General features: G+C 39.7%; 1 pseudogene; it reads left to right on the top strand.

The window, feature by feature from the left end:
• Positions 1 to 5,218: 5,218 nt before the first annotated feature.
• LOC122907452 overlaps positions 5,219 to 15,819 on the top strand; it is a 32,599-nt pseudogene continuing 21,998 nt past the window's right edge.

Here is a 15,819-nt window from a genome sequence, read left to right as displayed (position 1 = left end):
CCTTCAAATTACAGTTGAATTTCTGATGAATAACACAAAGAAACATTACTTGGTTAATCGATGCTTTAAAACAAATTAGATGATAGTACATCCCTCTCACCATTTCTCCCATTAGCAATGGGCCCCCTCATGTGGGGCCATGACATCCTTGGGAATGATACAGTGACTCGGATGCTTCTGATGAGAAACCTGTGGGTAACCCTTCTAATGTAGTCTGAGTAAGACCCAGTCATTAAGAATATCAGCTTCAGGGTTGGTAGACCAGAGTTCAAGCCCTTCCTAACGTTTTACTTTTCAAAACTCATTTCTCGTCCAGTACCACCCTAAAGCAAGACAAGTAACTCTGACCAATCCCCAAATAGTTCCAGTTTGAAATCATTAATAAGAAATATATTCAGGGACGCCTGGGTGGCGCAGTTGGTTGGACGACTGCCTCCGGCTCAGGGCGTGATCCTGGAGTCCCGGGATCGAGTCCCACATCAGGTTCCCAGCTCCATGGGGAGTCTGCTTCGCTCTCTGACCTTCTCCTCGCTCATGCGCTCTCTCACTGTCTCTCTCTCTCAAATAAATAAATAAATAAATCTTTAAAAAAAATAAAATAAAATAAAATAAGAAATATATTCATACATACCCATAGAAGAAATTTTCTCACTCAAAACAATGGAATATTGATTTTGTGGTCAAACACATTAAAAAGGATTTATGTTGTGGTTCACGCAATAAAACATTATAAATCCACATACCTTATTGTGGTTTGGAAAAGGACATCTCTTTTTTTTTTTTTTAAAGATTTATTTATTTATTTATTTGACAGAGAGAGAGATCACAAGTAGGAAGAGAGGCAGGCAGAGAGAGGGGAGGAAGCAGGCTCCCTGCTGAGCAGAGAGCCCGATGCGGGACTCGATCCCAGGACCCTGAGATCATGACCTGAGCCGAAGGCAGCAGCTTAACCCACTGAGCCACCCAGGTGCCCAGGACGTCTCTTTTTGATGTGCACCTTTGTGTCCCCCCCACCCCCAACACACAAACACACATCCTGCTATTCTGGAATAGTGTTTTCTACCGATATAATTGTATGCCTTGTGCAGCCTCAGCTTCCTTGGCTTATAAAAGGGGACTAATAGAGGCGCCTGGGTGGCTCAATGGGTTAAGGCCTCTGCCTTCAGGTTGAGTCATGATCCCAGCGTCCTAGGATTGAGCCCCATATCAGGCTCTCTGCTCCTTGGAGAGACTGCTTCCTCTCTCTGCCTGCTTCTCTGCCAACTTGTGATCTCCGTCTGTCAAATAAATAAATAAAATCTTTTAAAAAAGGGGGGGGACTAATAATACCTTCCAGATTTCCACGTAAATTAATACTTATCTCCCTTCAAAAATCCCTAGCAAATATTCAGTTCCCTCTAAATATTTATTAAGTGAGTAAATGGTTGACATTCCTATAAGCCAGTCAACCCCAGTGGATCATCCCTATAGAGTACTAGAAATCTCTCCTCTTAGAAAAATCAGATGTGGAAATACTAGGAAGTGGCAGCTATCTATACTTCTCTTAACTGGATTTTCTCCTGCCCCTTTTCACAAGGAGAAAAGAACAACCAAAGGGTAATACCAATATTTAGACGGAATCTCAGAAACAGTGCAGCAGCAAGGACATCAGGATATCAGAAATGCTGTTTGATACCACCTAGAGCTCACATCTCCCTACAGCAGTCTTAAAAAATGTATACAGAAACATGTAAGAAATGCCCAGTCCCATAAGATCCAGGTGATTCACCTGATACACACTTAAGCTGTCCCCTGGGTGAATTGAGATATTACTACTTCAAATATAGGTTTGTCACAAAGAGTAATAGAAATGGCATACATGTTCCTTCTCCTGGCTAAAGTACTAAGTTAACACTTAGTAGATATTTAGAAATTGTTCCATTCCAGTTTATCTGGGTAGCATTTTTCATCCCAGAGGTGTGGGCAGGAAGGTAGCAAATGCTTGGTCAATGTCTGTATTTGTTGAACTTGTGAAAAAAGAAAGCTCTGACCATGACAAACAGTTTATATGTTAGGCAATCTTAGCTCTTGTAGCCTTCCACAATCTTATGAAAGGAGGTGTCAAGTTCTAAAAAAATATAGTTGTCCATGTACAATCAAATTGTACTCAGTGGCAGGGAAAGAGGAAATGATAAAAACAAAGCGATAACAGAAAGTCCCATCACTGCAAAAAACCTTCATAAGAAAAGATCAAATCATAGCAGCAGATAGCAGGCACTCTAGTAAATCAGTGACATTAAAACAACTATAAAAGAAAATCGAAAAGAAAAACTTACCTAAGGAAAAAGTGAGAAAAAGGAAATAATGATTACTAATTGAATAAAATGTAGGCTATAAATTTAAGATAAGCAAACAAGATATCTTCCTCAGAGAGAAATTTTTATTACAACTAAGGTCATATATAATTGTCCCATTAAGAATACCTACAAACAAAACCTATAGCAAAATGTCAGAGCTAAATGATTGTATGGCAAACCAAAAACCAGAAACAAGACAAAACAAGAAAAGAGTGCAAGATACTTTGCACTACGTATTTATTTAGCAATGAAATCACCTTTCTCTGTCTCCCTAAAACTCTCAAGGAGCAATTACTCTTTAAACATGCTAGCTGAAAATCTATTCAATATTGTTAATTGAGTTATACACAATAAAATCTAGCAACTACAGTGAATACATTCAAAGTCAATGTGCTCAGTGCAAAATCCAGGACATGTGATTACATTTCTAAGGCCGGAAAGAAAGCCCATGGGAATGAAGGTAATTTCCAGATTTTATACGCGTTACGGAAAATGTCACACCATCTCCTCTCCTGGAGGTTTCTGAAGAATGCATTTTATTCCATTTGAAGCCTACGGCTTGTTAGAACTTCTCAGCCAATGTGTGATCTACTTTTCTGCCTCCCTGCACATGGAACAGGGTTTTTTATGCACCTGTATGAATGATTATGCTCAGGGGAGTCTTCTGTTTTCGTTTCTTCTTCTTCTTTTTTTTTTTTCATTCACATGCCCATCCTCCTGTCGATGGTCTTACTAATGCTAGAACTTTGATAAGCCACCGCCATCTAGAGACCTGGAAGGTCTGTTAAAAAGCATTCTCCAATCTTGAGCTGAGAAAGACAAGTACTAGCTAAACATCTGTAAGGACAGTTATCTCAAAGAAAGTCAGAGACATACCACAGCCAGCAGAACACAGTTCTCCATATTTTCCATTGAAAAATGAAACTTTATGGGGGCGCCTGAAAGCAGCTCAGGTCATGGTCTCCGGGTCCTGGGATTGAGCCCTGCATCGGGCTCTCTGCTCGGCAAGGAGACTGCTTCCCCCTTTCTCTCTGCCTGCCTCTCAGCCTACTTGTGATCTCTCTCTCTCCCTGTCAAAGAAATAAATAAAATCTTTTTAAAAATTTTTTAAAAAGAAAAATGAAACTTCAAAAAGAGCTGATGTTAGTACTGAAAACACAAGTACTTTGAGTGAAACCAGCACAGAAACTGGAAATACCTCACCTCAAACTCAGTCCCAAATAAGGATGGGGTATCATGCCCTTGACTTCAGAACAGAGCTCATGGCTCTTCAGAGTGTGTAATCACTTACACAGTAAATTCCAGAAAATTATTCCTGTCCCAACCACATCACATACCTACACCTGTCAAAATGGTACCACCTCTTGGATGATGGTTGAAATTACTATTTTTAAAAAGAACTGAATTTTCTGTCCACAACAGCCACGCTGTGGAAAGAGCCTAGATGTCCATCAACAGATGAATGGATAAAGAAGATGTGGTGTATATACACTAACAGAATACTATGCAACAATCAAAAAACCCGAAATCTTGCCGTTTGCAACGATATGGATGGATCTAAAGGGTATTATGCTAAGCGAAATAAGTCAGAGAAAGACAATTATCATATGATCTCTCTGATATGAGGAATTTGGGAAGCAGGGCGGGGGTGAGGGAAAGGGAGGGAAAAATGAAACAAGATGGGACTGAGGAGGGAGACAAACCATAAAAAGACTCTTAATCTCAGGAAACAAACTGAGGGTGGCTAGGTAATGGATGTTGGGGAGGGTATGTGCGATGGTGAGTGCTATGAATTGTATAAAACCAACAATTCACAGACCTGTACCCCTGAAACAAATAATACATTGTATGTTAATACATTTAAAAAATAAAAATAAAAATAGCTGCATCGTTGTTTTTCGGTTGTCGTCCTCCACTGGGATGCAGGGAGTCTTAGAAACGTAATGCTTTGACCTTACGAACTCCTGAGTTCTAAGTTATCTGTCCCTTTGTCAAGAGCTGCAGCTAGTGAAAAGATGGAATAAAGACTTCGAGAAGACAGAAATGCCCAGCAGAGAGAGGAGGAGCAGGAGGGGAGCACTAAAGACTCTGGAGACTAACTGATCTCTCCACAATTTGACCTAAGGCTTCAGCAGCACAAACATTTGTTTAATGAAATCATACATGGAACAAAAAAAAAATTAGAAACAGATAAGCCCAGAACGTCTCTGATGGATGTTATGATTGGAGCCTGGACCTCTGCCCTCTGTACGTGTCCTTCCATTCCTGACGCAGTTGAGACGGTGCCAGGATTCCAGGAAAGATGCTTGGAAAACCACTAGCCTATTGGAAGTTGGTATAGTGAAAGAGAACCTCCCTGATATAAAAACTTTTCTTTCGGAGTGTCTGGGTGGCTCAGTGGGTTAAAGCCTCTGCCTTCGGCTCAGGTCCTGGGATAGAGCCCCACATTGGGCTCTCTGCTCACTGGGGAGCCTGCTTCTCCCTCTCTCTCTGCCTGCCTCTCTGCCTACTTGTGATCTCTGTCTGTCAAATAAATAAATAAATGAAATCTTAAAAACAAAACAAAAAACGTTCTTTCCTTTAAACCTCTAATTACACAGCAGGGAGGCACAGAGGCATGGCATCTGTGGAGCCCAGTTCAGGGCCACAGTCACACACAGCGCCCCGCCTGCAGCAGGAGCAGCGGCCACAGATGATAGACTGAGTCCCAGACAGCCCCACCAGGAACAACCACCCCACTTCTGTGTGTTCTGGTGGAAAAGTCTGAGAGGGCCGCTGAGCTACTGCTCCCCAACCACCCCTCCCCGCCCCCGCCAAACCCCCAGGAAGAGCAGTCTGAGCCCTGGACACCACAGGAACAATGGGCAGCTGTGGTCGCCTTCATGGCCCGCTCGCCGGTGCCTATCCAAGGTCCCGGGATGTAGAATAATACAGCCGATCCAGAAGCACTTTTCACCTTAGAACACACTGGGAAAGCCTCCTTTGGAGAAGTTTTCAAAGGATTTGATAACTGTACCCAGCAAGTGGTTGCTATTAAAATCATAGACCTTGAGGAACCCGAAGATCAAACTGAAGACGTTCAGCAGGAAGTAACTTGAGTCAGTGTGACAGCTCATGTGTAACAAAATCCTGTGGATCATATTTAAAGCGTTCAAACTTATGGAAACTAATGAAATACCTGGGCGGTGGTTGTTCAGCACTGGGTCCATTTCAGGAGTTCCAGATTGCCATCATGCTAAAGGAAATCTGCGTTCAAAGAAGAAAATTCACCGAGACACAAAAGCCACCAATGTCTTGCTGTCAGAACAAGGAGATGATAAACTTGCTGGCTTTGGAGTTACTGGCCAGTTGAGAGATACACGTATTTAAAAGACTACTGTTGCTGGAACACAATTTTGGATGGCTCCTGAAGGGGAGCCAACAGGGGGCTGATGACTCAAAAGCTGACATTTGGTCATTGGGAATTACTGCTATTGAAATAGCCAAGGGAGGGCCACCTAACTCTGAAATGCATTCAGTGAGAGTTCTGTATCTTATTCCAAAAAACGGTCCTCCAACTCTTGTTGGAGACTTTACTAAGTCCTTCAAGGAGTTTATTGACGCTTGCCTGAACAAAGATCCATCATTTCGTCCTGCAGCTAAAGAATTTCTTGAAACGTAAATTCATTGTGGAAAAATTCAAAGAAGACTCTTTTTTTTAACGATTTTTATTTACTTATTTGAAAGAGAGAGATGGAGATAGCAACAGAGGTAGTGAGAGAGAGCAGGAGCAGGGTGGAGAGGGAGAAGCAGGCTCCCTGCTGAGCAGGAAGACCAAAGGGGGTCTCTATCCCAAGACCTTGAGATCATGACCTGAGTCGAAAGCAGGCACTTAATGACTGAGCCCCCCAGGCACCCCTCAATGAAGACTTCTTATCTGACCAAACTGATAGCTCAATTTAAGAGATGGAAGGCAGAACAGGACAGTGATGATGAAATTGATTCTGGGGGCTCTGGTTTGGAATCCACCAGCAGAGAAAATAATACTCCTCCTAAATGGAGCTTTACCATCGTGTGAAAGAAAACCCAATCCAAAGAAACCACAGAATGGGGCAGAACAAAATCTTGTGCAAACCCTGAGCTGTTTGTCTATGATAATCACACCTTCGTTTGCTCAACTTGAAAAGTGGGTTGAGGATAACACTAGCGGGAATCAAGCAATTGAAGAACTCGAGAACAGTATTGCTGTGGCAGAAGCAGCCTGTCCTGGCATCACAGATAAAATAGTAAAGAAATTAATTGAAAATTTTTGAAAGTGTTCAGTAGATGAATCCCCCGAAGGAACTTATTATTGGCTTCTTTGCATACGGAACCAGAGAAACCCACCACAGTTACTTCAGGCTAAAAGTGACTATTGGTGGGGAGGTGGAAACCTTTTTAAAACCTACCTTTTTAAAAGAGAGGCTTTTCATAAACTCTTGGAAACGAGACCTGGAAAAGTATTGACTCTTTCACCAAGTTCAGATGATCTCCCGGGCAGCTCAGTGACAATCACATTTGAGAGCCATATGTTTGAAATATTTATAGGCAACAGAGGTACCCCTTGGTATGAAGTATTAACCTTCTCTTTTAGAAGAGGCAATTAACCCTATTTGACATGGGTGGAAATTTAAAGCAATACTAATTAGCCATGGATGGGGTTTTTGACAATACTAAGGGAATTAGCCAGGCTTCATTTTTAAAATCCTCAACTCATATCTCATATTATACGCTTGGATTTGGGGAGCTTAAACAAAGCTGAAAATCATGTAATTAAATACCTGATTGACAGGAATGAGTATAACTCACACCAGCATATTTTTGTCATAGGAATGAAATGTCCTATAAACTATTGGTACATTTTTGTTTTTCATAATCATCTAGTACATAAGCATCATGTGTTCATTTCTGAAAGACTACTGCAATTAACACTTTCTTGTTCATATGAAAATAACCATAGTACAGGCTGATTTCTGCTCCTGCAAAGTTAAATTAGACCGTACAGTTAATTTTCAGTTATGGTACTGTTACATGGGTAATACCTTTTCTTTTTTAACTCCTGTATAAATATTATGCCTGCCTAGGTCCTGAACTGGGCCTACATTTCAATAGTTGTAGAATTATTATTGTAGTTTTTACAGTTAATATTTTATTGTTTGGATCTGCACAGTTTTGTTTTTGTACAGAAGTCATTTTTAAAGATCTGAATAATTGCCAAATATCAGAAGAAAAGTGTTCTTCAAGTAAAGAACACAGTTTTTTGTCAAAGGGCCATTACCTCCTCTTTTTCTGTAATAATATGGACACTTGAATAAGTTGTGGTTGTGTCCTATGCCAAGATATTTCTTTTCATTGGTGCCTATACTGTAACAATTACTTTTAACACATTGTATTTTGAAGTAATGGTTTAGTTAAAATGTTCACCTGTTATGTAACTGGAACTCAATTATATTTTATAATTTATAGAGATCTGGAAACAATTTTGCAACTCATATTATGGGTTAAATAAATGTTTTTCTAAAAGTAAAAGCCACAAATTTATAAATTGATTATCTGAAACTTTTTTTTATTATTTGAAACTTTACAACACAGCTGCATCATGGATAGAAATTGTATTGCTTATTCATTATTAGATTATTAGTCCTGTAAACTGTTTCTAGGTGAATCACACTCCATTGTTTTGGTGGGGTTTAAAAATAAATATATACATTTTTTTAAAAAACCCATAATCAAAAATTTCTTATTTTAGTTGTTAATTTCTAAAAAAATACTATAGTATAGATAAATGCTTGTGTGAAAGGACTTCAACCCAAAATGGAACCAGAGGATATAAAATGGAGAATCTCAAACAGGTGCTTTCAGAAAAACAGAACTCAAGCACCTGGATGGCTCAGTTGGTTAAGTGTCTGCCTTCAGCTCAGGTCCTGCCTCCAGCTCACATTGAGCCATGCCTCAGGGCTCCCTGCTCAGTGGGGAGTCTGTTTCCCCCTTTCCCTCTGCCCCTCCCCACAGTTCGTGTGTGTGCGCATGCACACATGTGTGCTCTCTCTCTCTCAAATAAATAAAATCTTAAAAAAAAATAAAGAACCAAGAGACTGATTTACATTAAGTGCCTGATTTATAGAAGACCAAGACTGATCTCTTGATCTCTGGACATCTGCCAGGAATCTTTCTACATCTTCAAGCCAATGAACTTACTGCTTAGACTCTGACCAGACTTCCTCCTCTTTGCATTCCTTGCCCATAAATACTGCCTACCCCCAACCCTCCACAGTTTGACCTGTAGCTTGTTATAGCATGGACTACCCAAATTGCAATTCCTCTGCTATTCCCAAGTAAACTTAATTTCTGGTAATTTTACTTTATCTCCGTTTACCTCTTTATTTAGGTTGACATTTGGGAAACTTACATTTCTAATGTTTCCTTTCTGATTAGAGAGACTATGGTAGTCAGCCTCCAAGATGGCCCCCAATCACCCCTGCCACCTGGCACTCTTGTCCTTATAAAACCCTCTCCCACACTGAATAGAGCTGAACAGTATGACTGATAGAATGCTATGAAAATGGCAAATGTGATTTCTGAGGCTGGGTTGTAAAAGATGGTACAATGTCTATCTTGTTCTCTTTTGGATCTCTCACTCTGGGGGAAGCCAGTTGCCATGTCATTAAGTTATTCAAGTTGCCCTAAAGAGATTCTCACATGGTAAGGGACTGAGAGGTCCTGCCAATAGCCATGAGGGGGAGCCATCTTGGAAGCAGATCCTCCAAGTCAAGCCACCAGATGACTTAGGTCCCAACCAAGCATCACCCAGGGATCATGTATCTGGGTGATGTTTTTCATCTGCCTATGAGGATTATCTTGGTCACAGAGCTCTGAAGGGCAGCAACATCTTAGAGTCTTCTTTATAACTCTAATGTTTATCTTATCTGATCTATGGTTACCAGGTGTTTTGTGCAGTTTCATGGGGTAGCAAAGCAGGCAGGATCCATTTGATTAAAAATCTGCTCATTTATTAGGGCTCTGTTTTAAACAATTTGATGTGTAAAAGATTAAGTTTATTGCTAGTGCTAAGTGGTCACATACTGCTGAAGAAAACGTATGGGGCCAATATTTGGAAGCCATCTTTGGCTCATTTAGATAACTAAATTAGATAACTAATTCTCACAAGTCTCCAGAGAACCCTGATGCCTTGGTCTGCCAAAGAATGGCTGACCTAGAGGAAAAAATAATATATGCTTCTTGTGAGCAGTGTCAGAGTGGCTTTAAAAAGAAGGTGGGGGGGGATTCAGTTTTTTCTTCCAAGTCTCTTTTCCTGAAGAGAAGTAAAAAGGGAAGAAGAGGGAGATTATTGTAACGGGAGTTCTATCCACAAAGAAGGAAATACTAGGACTGAGGAATAACTGTTCTTTCCCCATGAAGATACCCTCCAAGATGATGATTTTACATCCTAAGAAACATATTTTCTATGGGGGCTTTTTGTTGTTCTTGTGCTTGTTGTTGAGAAGAAAAAGCTTAAATGAGAACTTCCTGGTTTTCTCTAAGCAGGAAGCAGTTTCATTACTCTGACAAATAGCAGCACTTTGCCTGTAAGTGATACAAGATGTTTATATACCTTACCTTAATTAGTAATCTCTGACTAAAAATGATTATCACATAAGTGTTCTTAACAGAGTTTCTTTAAAGAATTCTAAGAAATACATCTATTTTCAGTGTTGTAAAAGGTATAGAAATTGTGTCAACCTTGAAAATAAAACAGCCAGTTATTTTAACAGCAAAATGGGTTTATTCCTGAATAGCAGAGGAATTGCAATTCAGAACAAGAAAGCTATGGTGAACCATAGGCAAGCCCAAAAAACAAAAGAGAGGAACCCTCCTTTACAGAGAAAAGGGGAGAGTTAGGAAGGGCTGTACCAAACAAAAAGTCTCTTGGAGTAACCTGGGAGTTGGAAACATAGTGTCTTTTCATTGGGTGATTTGTGACAGTCTCTCATTGGTTGGGCTGTTGCTGGGCAAGGAGAAAATCTTCCTCCTGCTGGGGTAGTAAAGTAGGGGTTTTCCTGTTGGGATCTGCAAACAGCTCCAACCAATGGTAGGTCTGTGAGAGCTTCCCCCTTCTGACTGCCCAGCTCCATTTTAAATTAGGTTTTCTTTGTTTGGTTTCACAGTTGAGATCTAATATTGAAGCTGTTTCCCTCTGGTCAGTTTTTAGTTTCTTTCATTTCTCCTTTACAACATCATGTCCCCATAATCATCCATTCATTCAACCATTAATTTATTAATCAAATCTGAATAAATGTATTCTATGCATTAAGAATGGTCCTGGGTGATTTGAGATGATAGTTGTTGAAGCCAGAATCGGGAATTAAATTAAATAGCAAACAAAAATGATTTTTTTTTTTTTTAATGAACAAGAACCCCTATAAAGAACATTTTGTTCCTGGGTGTTTTGACACGTTGGTCTCTGTTTTCTTCCTTCTCCTTCCATTCACATTTAGGGAAATTCATACTAAATTGGCACAAAAAATTCAGGAAAAGACAATAGAAGTACAAACCTAACAAAAAAAAATCTCCACCTTGAGATTTAATGAATAGAACTGTGTCACTTTATACGGGAGTTTTAATGACAGATGCTGAATCTTTGGTAGGTATTGCACATCTCCCTTCTAGCTCCAGCCTCTTCATTCTGTCAGTGTTGATACCATTTGCATAAGTACCTGTCATTATCCCCTATCAAGTGCCTCCTTTCCAACCTTGAACGTTTCTTCCTGATTCATTATAATTAAAAAGCTAATGTAGCCATTCAAGTTCACATTGTCAATGACCATGTAATCATCTTCCCTAGTGGCCAGAATTCCTTTCTTTTTATGAGGTTACAATTAAATTCCTCCCAGCCATAAGGTCAAAAGAATCTGGAACAGTTAGCCTTCCCAGTGACTAATTTCACACCTGTGACTCTGATACGTATAAAATAAGACCTCTTAAATGGAAGGTGTCAAATTAAGAAATAATATACTTTTGACTACACCTCAACTGAAGTCAATTAGACATAAAAATTAAAGACTGTGGATTCTTTTCCTGTTACTGGAAGTGATGCTTGACACTCCACTTATCAATTTAAGACACATCTGTGTCCCTTAGAAATGTTAAAGTAATTTGTAAATTGGAAGGGAATTAAAATGGCCCAAAGCCTGGGGAATACTGGCCAGCAGATTAAGATAATGTTCACATGTCTATTCCATATAATAACTTGTCTATTTCTCTGTGCTTTTCCCTTCTCGATATTAGCTTAAGTTCTTCTAAAATGGATTTTGTTACTTTTCCTGCTACTGAGACCCTTTGTATTTTATTTTAAAAAAAATTCTGATTATTAGATCACCATGCATGGCTAAATGACATGAACAGATTTAGTCTCTGGCTTGCAAGGTATAACACTGACCATCAATGCCTCTCTTTTTCTGTCATCTTGAAATCTGTTATAGATCTTCATCTTCATTTATAACTCCTAGTGATTCTCAGTTTAACTCTCACAAAGTCCTCCCCAACTCCTTATGTCTTTATCTTCCTCTTTCCTCCAAGACAGGAGTTGTTTTCAGCAGTAAGGCTCTTTACGGGAAGCCTTGTGGCTCTAACTTCAGATGAAAGTCACAGTCAACTCCCCATCAGTATATGTCAAAGGGACTCCCCAGAAGAATTATGTCTATGGCAACCTTCAGGCTCCTGTCTACAAGGTTCAAAAGGGCTCCTGGAATGTGTGGAGTGTGACCCATAATCAGTAACCTCCACACTCTGCAGTTCAGCTGCCTTGAGAATCCAAGAAGTCAAAGTGAGCATCTCATCAGGAATACAGGCAGATGACCGTCATTCAAAAACATTTAGGTAAGGACTCTGTGACCTGAAGAGCAAACAAGTTTCACCTTCTGTGGTTCTTGAAGTTGCTGGTGTCAGAGCAAAAATAACTGTTATTGTCTATTGTTGCTTGTGCCCAGATCCCATTTGTTCTTCTTTTGAGCTATATCTCTATCTACATTTATACATGCCTTGATTTCCCTCCAAGTAACCATGCCTTCCCTCCTCTCAGCCCATATGCTTTAGATAACATTTTACATGCTGTAGAGTCAGTGCATGCGCCCAACTATGGAGACAATGGACTGAAAAATATGAAATCTTATTCCATTTCTCTAGAACAAAGAGAGAAATGTGTTCTAAGAATAGGGCGAAGACAAAGGAAGCCAAGTCCAGAACTAGAGGAGAGAAAAAAAGGATTCTGGTGTAGAGTCCCTTCACCAAGATAAATGTGAAACCAAACCTACTTGCAATAACTGAATTCTCCATTCATGTTTTCACTGAAGAATATTTATGAAGTCTTTTTATGTATGTTGTCCTTTGCTACAGCCAGAGATACAGTGTAGTTTTGGATTTCAACTACATATAAAAGGGCAATGACCAATCAGTGTGACAGGTGCTGAGACATGACAGGGTCACATGGGGTGCACCTAGATCACTCAACAGAGGTCATCTGTGTCCTAGAGGAAGAAGAGTTTGAGGTCTTTGGTTGAATTTTTAAAGTAGACTCTGATACTGTAAATAATACCACATGTCAATGAGCCATCCCAGTCTCTGACCTCTCAATTCTTTGACCTATTCCTAGATAGCAATTTTCTCCATCTGGCCATTCTTTGACATAATGCATCATGAGTTTACTTGGTACTTCTGTACCTTAAAAAAAAAAAAATGAGCCAAACACCCCATTCTCTGAGCACCATTTAAATTACCCCAATTCTTCTACTCAGAGCTTTCTTCAAACAATACACCCCTCTCCCATTATCATACTCTATCTTTAGGGTTTCCCTACCCCGCTACAATCCTTAGATCCTTACTTCAGCCCTCACCAGTGTCTTCCCTTACTTCATTTTCCTTCAGTCTCACCAACTTGGCACATCACTTATCATATTCCATTTGAATTGCCTATTCAGTACTTTATATTCTTTGTGAAACTATAGTCTCTAAGAAGCAGGGGCTTCATAATTGCCATGGGATTCCCGCACTTAGCATCATTGTGCTTTACAAACAGTCAACAATTAAAAACTCATCCACCCAAAACATATCTCTGACAAACTACTATGGACAGACATCATGCTGAATACCTAGAATTTGATGATCTGAAAACAGGAACTCAGCCCTGCCCTCCCAGAGCTTATAGCTTAGTGGGTATGAGAGTAAGGTGTTGGCCACACTGCATTGAGCTGGACACAGTCCCAGAAATCCAGGGAGCAACCAACAGCAGAGTGGGGTTGAATGCAGAGAACTTGCAAGTCAAAGAATCAGCTGCCAAGTAGACAACTCCCTGACAAATACATGATAAATACTTCTTTTCCAAATATATTGAGGAAGCTGCCCTTGAAGTGGGAGACTTTGACACTGTTACGTATGTACTAAGAATTGACCAAAAATCATAAAAGTGATAAGTAAGTCTTGATATGTTTCCTTGACAACAGGGCTAAGGGAGTGAAATCACATAAGGAGGTGGTAACTCTTTTTAAAACTGTCCTGTTAATGTGGAATCATTTTCAGCAAGTCCTACTGAGCACATGCATTATGTCTTCCCCTGGGATTTTCCTGGCCTGTGCCTCTCAAGGATCCATAAACACTGAACACTAATAACAGAAAAGGAAAATAGAGCACGCCAGATGAAGTTTTTAGACAGTAGTAAACTGAGAGAATATGCAAAAGCCTCAAAAACAAACAAACAAAACAGAAGAAAAATTACAAATGGCAGTCATATGGATCCAAACAATAAAAAAAAATCCAAATCTCAAGTTTATAAATTAATATACTTAGGTAATAAGCGTACATTACCAAAGAGAAAATACTAGAATGAAAATTGCAGAGTAACAAACACTAAATTAGGTAAAAATTTAAAATACAAAAGGGCAGGAGCACCTGGATGGTTTAGTCAGTAGATCATGAGACTTTTGATATCAGGGTCATGAGTTAAAGCCCCACATCGGGTGTGAAGCCTACTTAAAAAATAAAAATAAAACAAAATATGAAAGGATAACCATAGGCTAACTTCAAGTCCAGGTGTCGGGGGGGGATAAATATATAGATAGATAGATACATAGATAGATACCCTGTGATCAAAACAGGATACATTAGTAGGGTCCTTCATGGGAAAAGGATGCTCTTAAATGTGAATCTGGGCAGAATTCACTGTCAAATGAGGTCACAAAATTAAGTGCTAGTTGAGTTATATTAAAAAAAAATGAGAGAGTTTCTCAGGGATTCTAGGGAAAGCTAAAACTCTCTGTACTGAGGAGTAGTTAGTTCAATATAGAGGAAAATGATCGAACTTCAAAACTCAAGATACATAAGAGCAAGGACTAAAAAAATATAAAGGAATTTAAGGACATGAATACCCACAGTTTAGTCAGGATTCAGATCAAGTTGGAGGGCTTGTCTTGAATAATACACAGAAAAAGTCTCAAAGATCAAAAAAGGAGAAAGATTAGATATGTATGTAAAGTATAGATAGATCCTATTGTTACCAGAGCCCCAGAGTGCAAGAACACCTGGCCTGTGGCATCCCAAATAGACTAGGCTGGGCCTCTCACTGCTAATGAAATGTTAAGACAGAAAGACAAGGGGTGGTGAAACAAGAAAGGATTTTCAATGAGACCAGTCCCAGGAAGACAGCAGAGTAGTGTCCCAAGAACTGCTGAGAATACTTCTAAGTTTATTTAGGGAAAATGCAAGACAAAGATTGGTAAACAGCAAAAGTCAGGTTGATCACTGTCTTGGGGTCAATCACGTGGGGTCTTGCTGACTTCTGGGCAGTCATTATTACCTACAGGAGTAGTTTTGGTTCCCATATCATGGGATACTTGCTAGCCATGTCCCCTACCTGAATTAACAGAGAAGCTGGAGGGAAAAACAAAGCCATTGTGAGGAACAGGTTGGGGATGCCTGGTTGGCTGAGTGGGTAATGTGTGTGAATTTTTTTCTTGAGGGTCTGAGTTCAAGCCCCACTTTGAGCATAGAGCTTACTTGAAAAATAAATAAAATATATTTAAAAACTATTGTTTTTTTAAAAAGAGGTACAAGTAGAAGTCAAATTGGAGTTAGTCAGCTCAATGATTGGGTCCTCCTTCACTATTTGTTCTGCTTCTCTGGAGAACACTAACAAATCCAGCAATCATCCATTCTGTTGTTTATGACTCCTTAAGTCAATCTCTCTCTCTCTTTCTCTGTCTCTCAGCTTATTTAATTATCCAATAATCCAGGGCTGCCCTGCTGCCCAGGTCAGATGATGAGCTGGACAGTAGCAACTTGATCTTTGTCTTCCTCTGCCAGTCTTTCTAGTTGTTGAGCAGCATCTCTCCTTCTAGTGTGAACAGCTCAGATAAATCTTCAGCCTACAAAGTTTTGCATGATCCCTGGCCTGAGACACCTATGCTGACTCACTTTC

The sequence above is a fragment of the Neovison vison genome, chromosome 5, assembly GCF_020171115.1.
Source record: "Neovison vison isolate M4711 chromosome 5, ASM_NN_V1, whole genome shotgun sequence".
NCBI classification, from domain to species: Eukaryota; Metazoa; Chordata; class Mammalia; order Carnivora; family Mustelidae; genus Neogale; species Neogale vison.
Note: the sequence above shows the minus strand (reverse complement) of the source record. Positions and strands in the feature narration are given on the sequence as shown.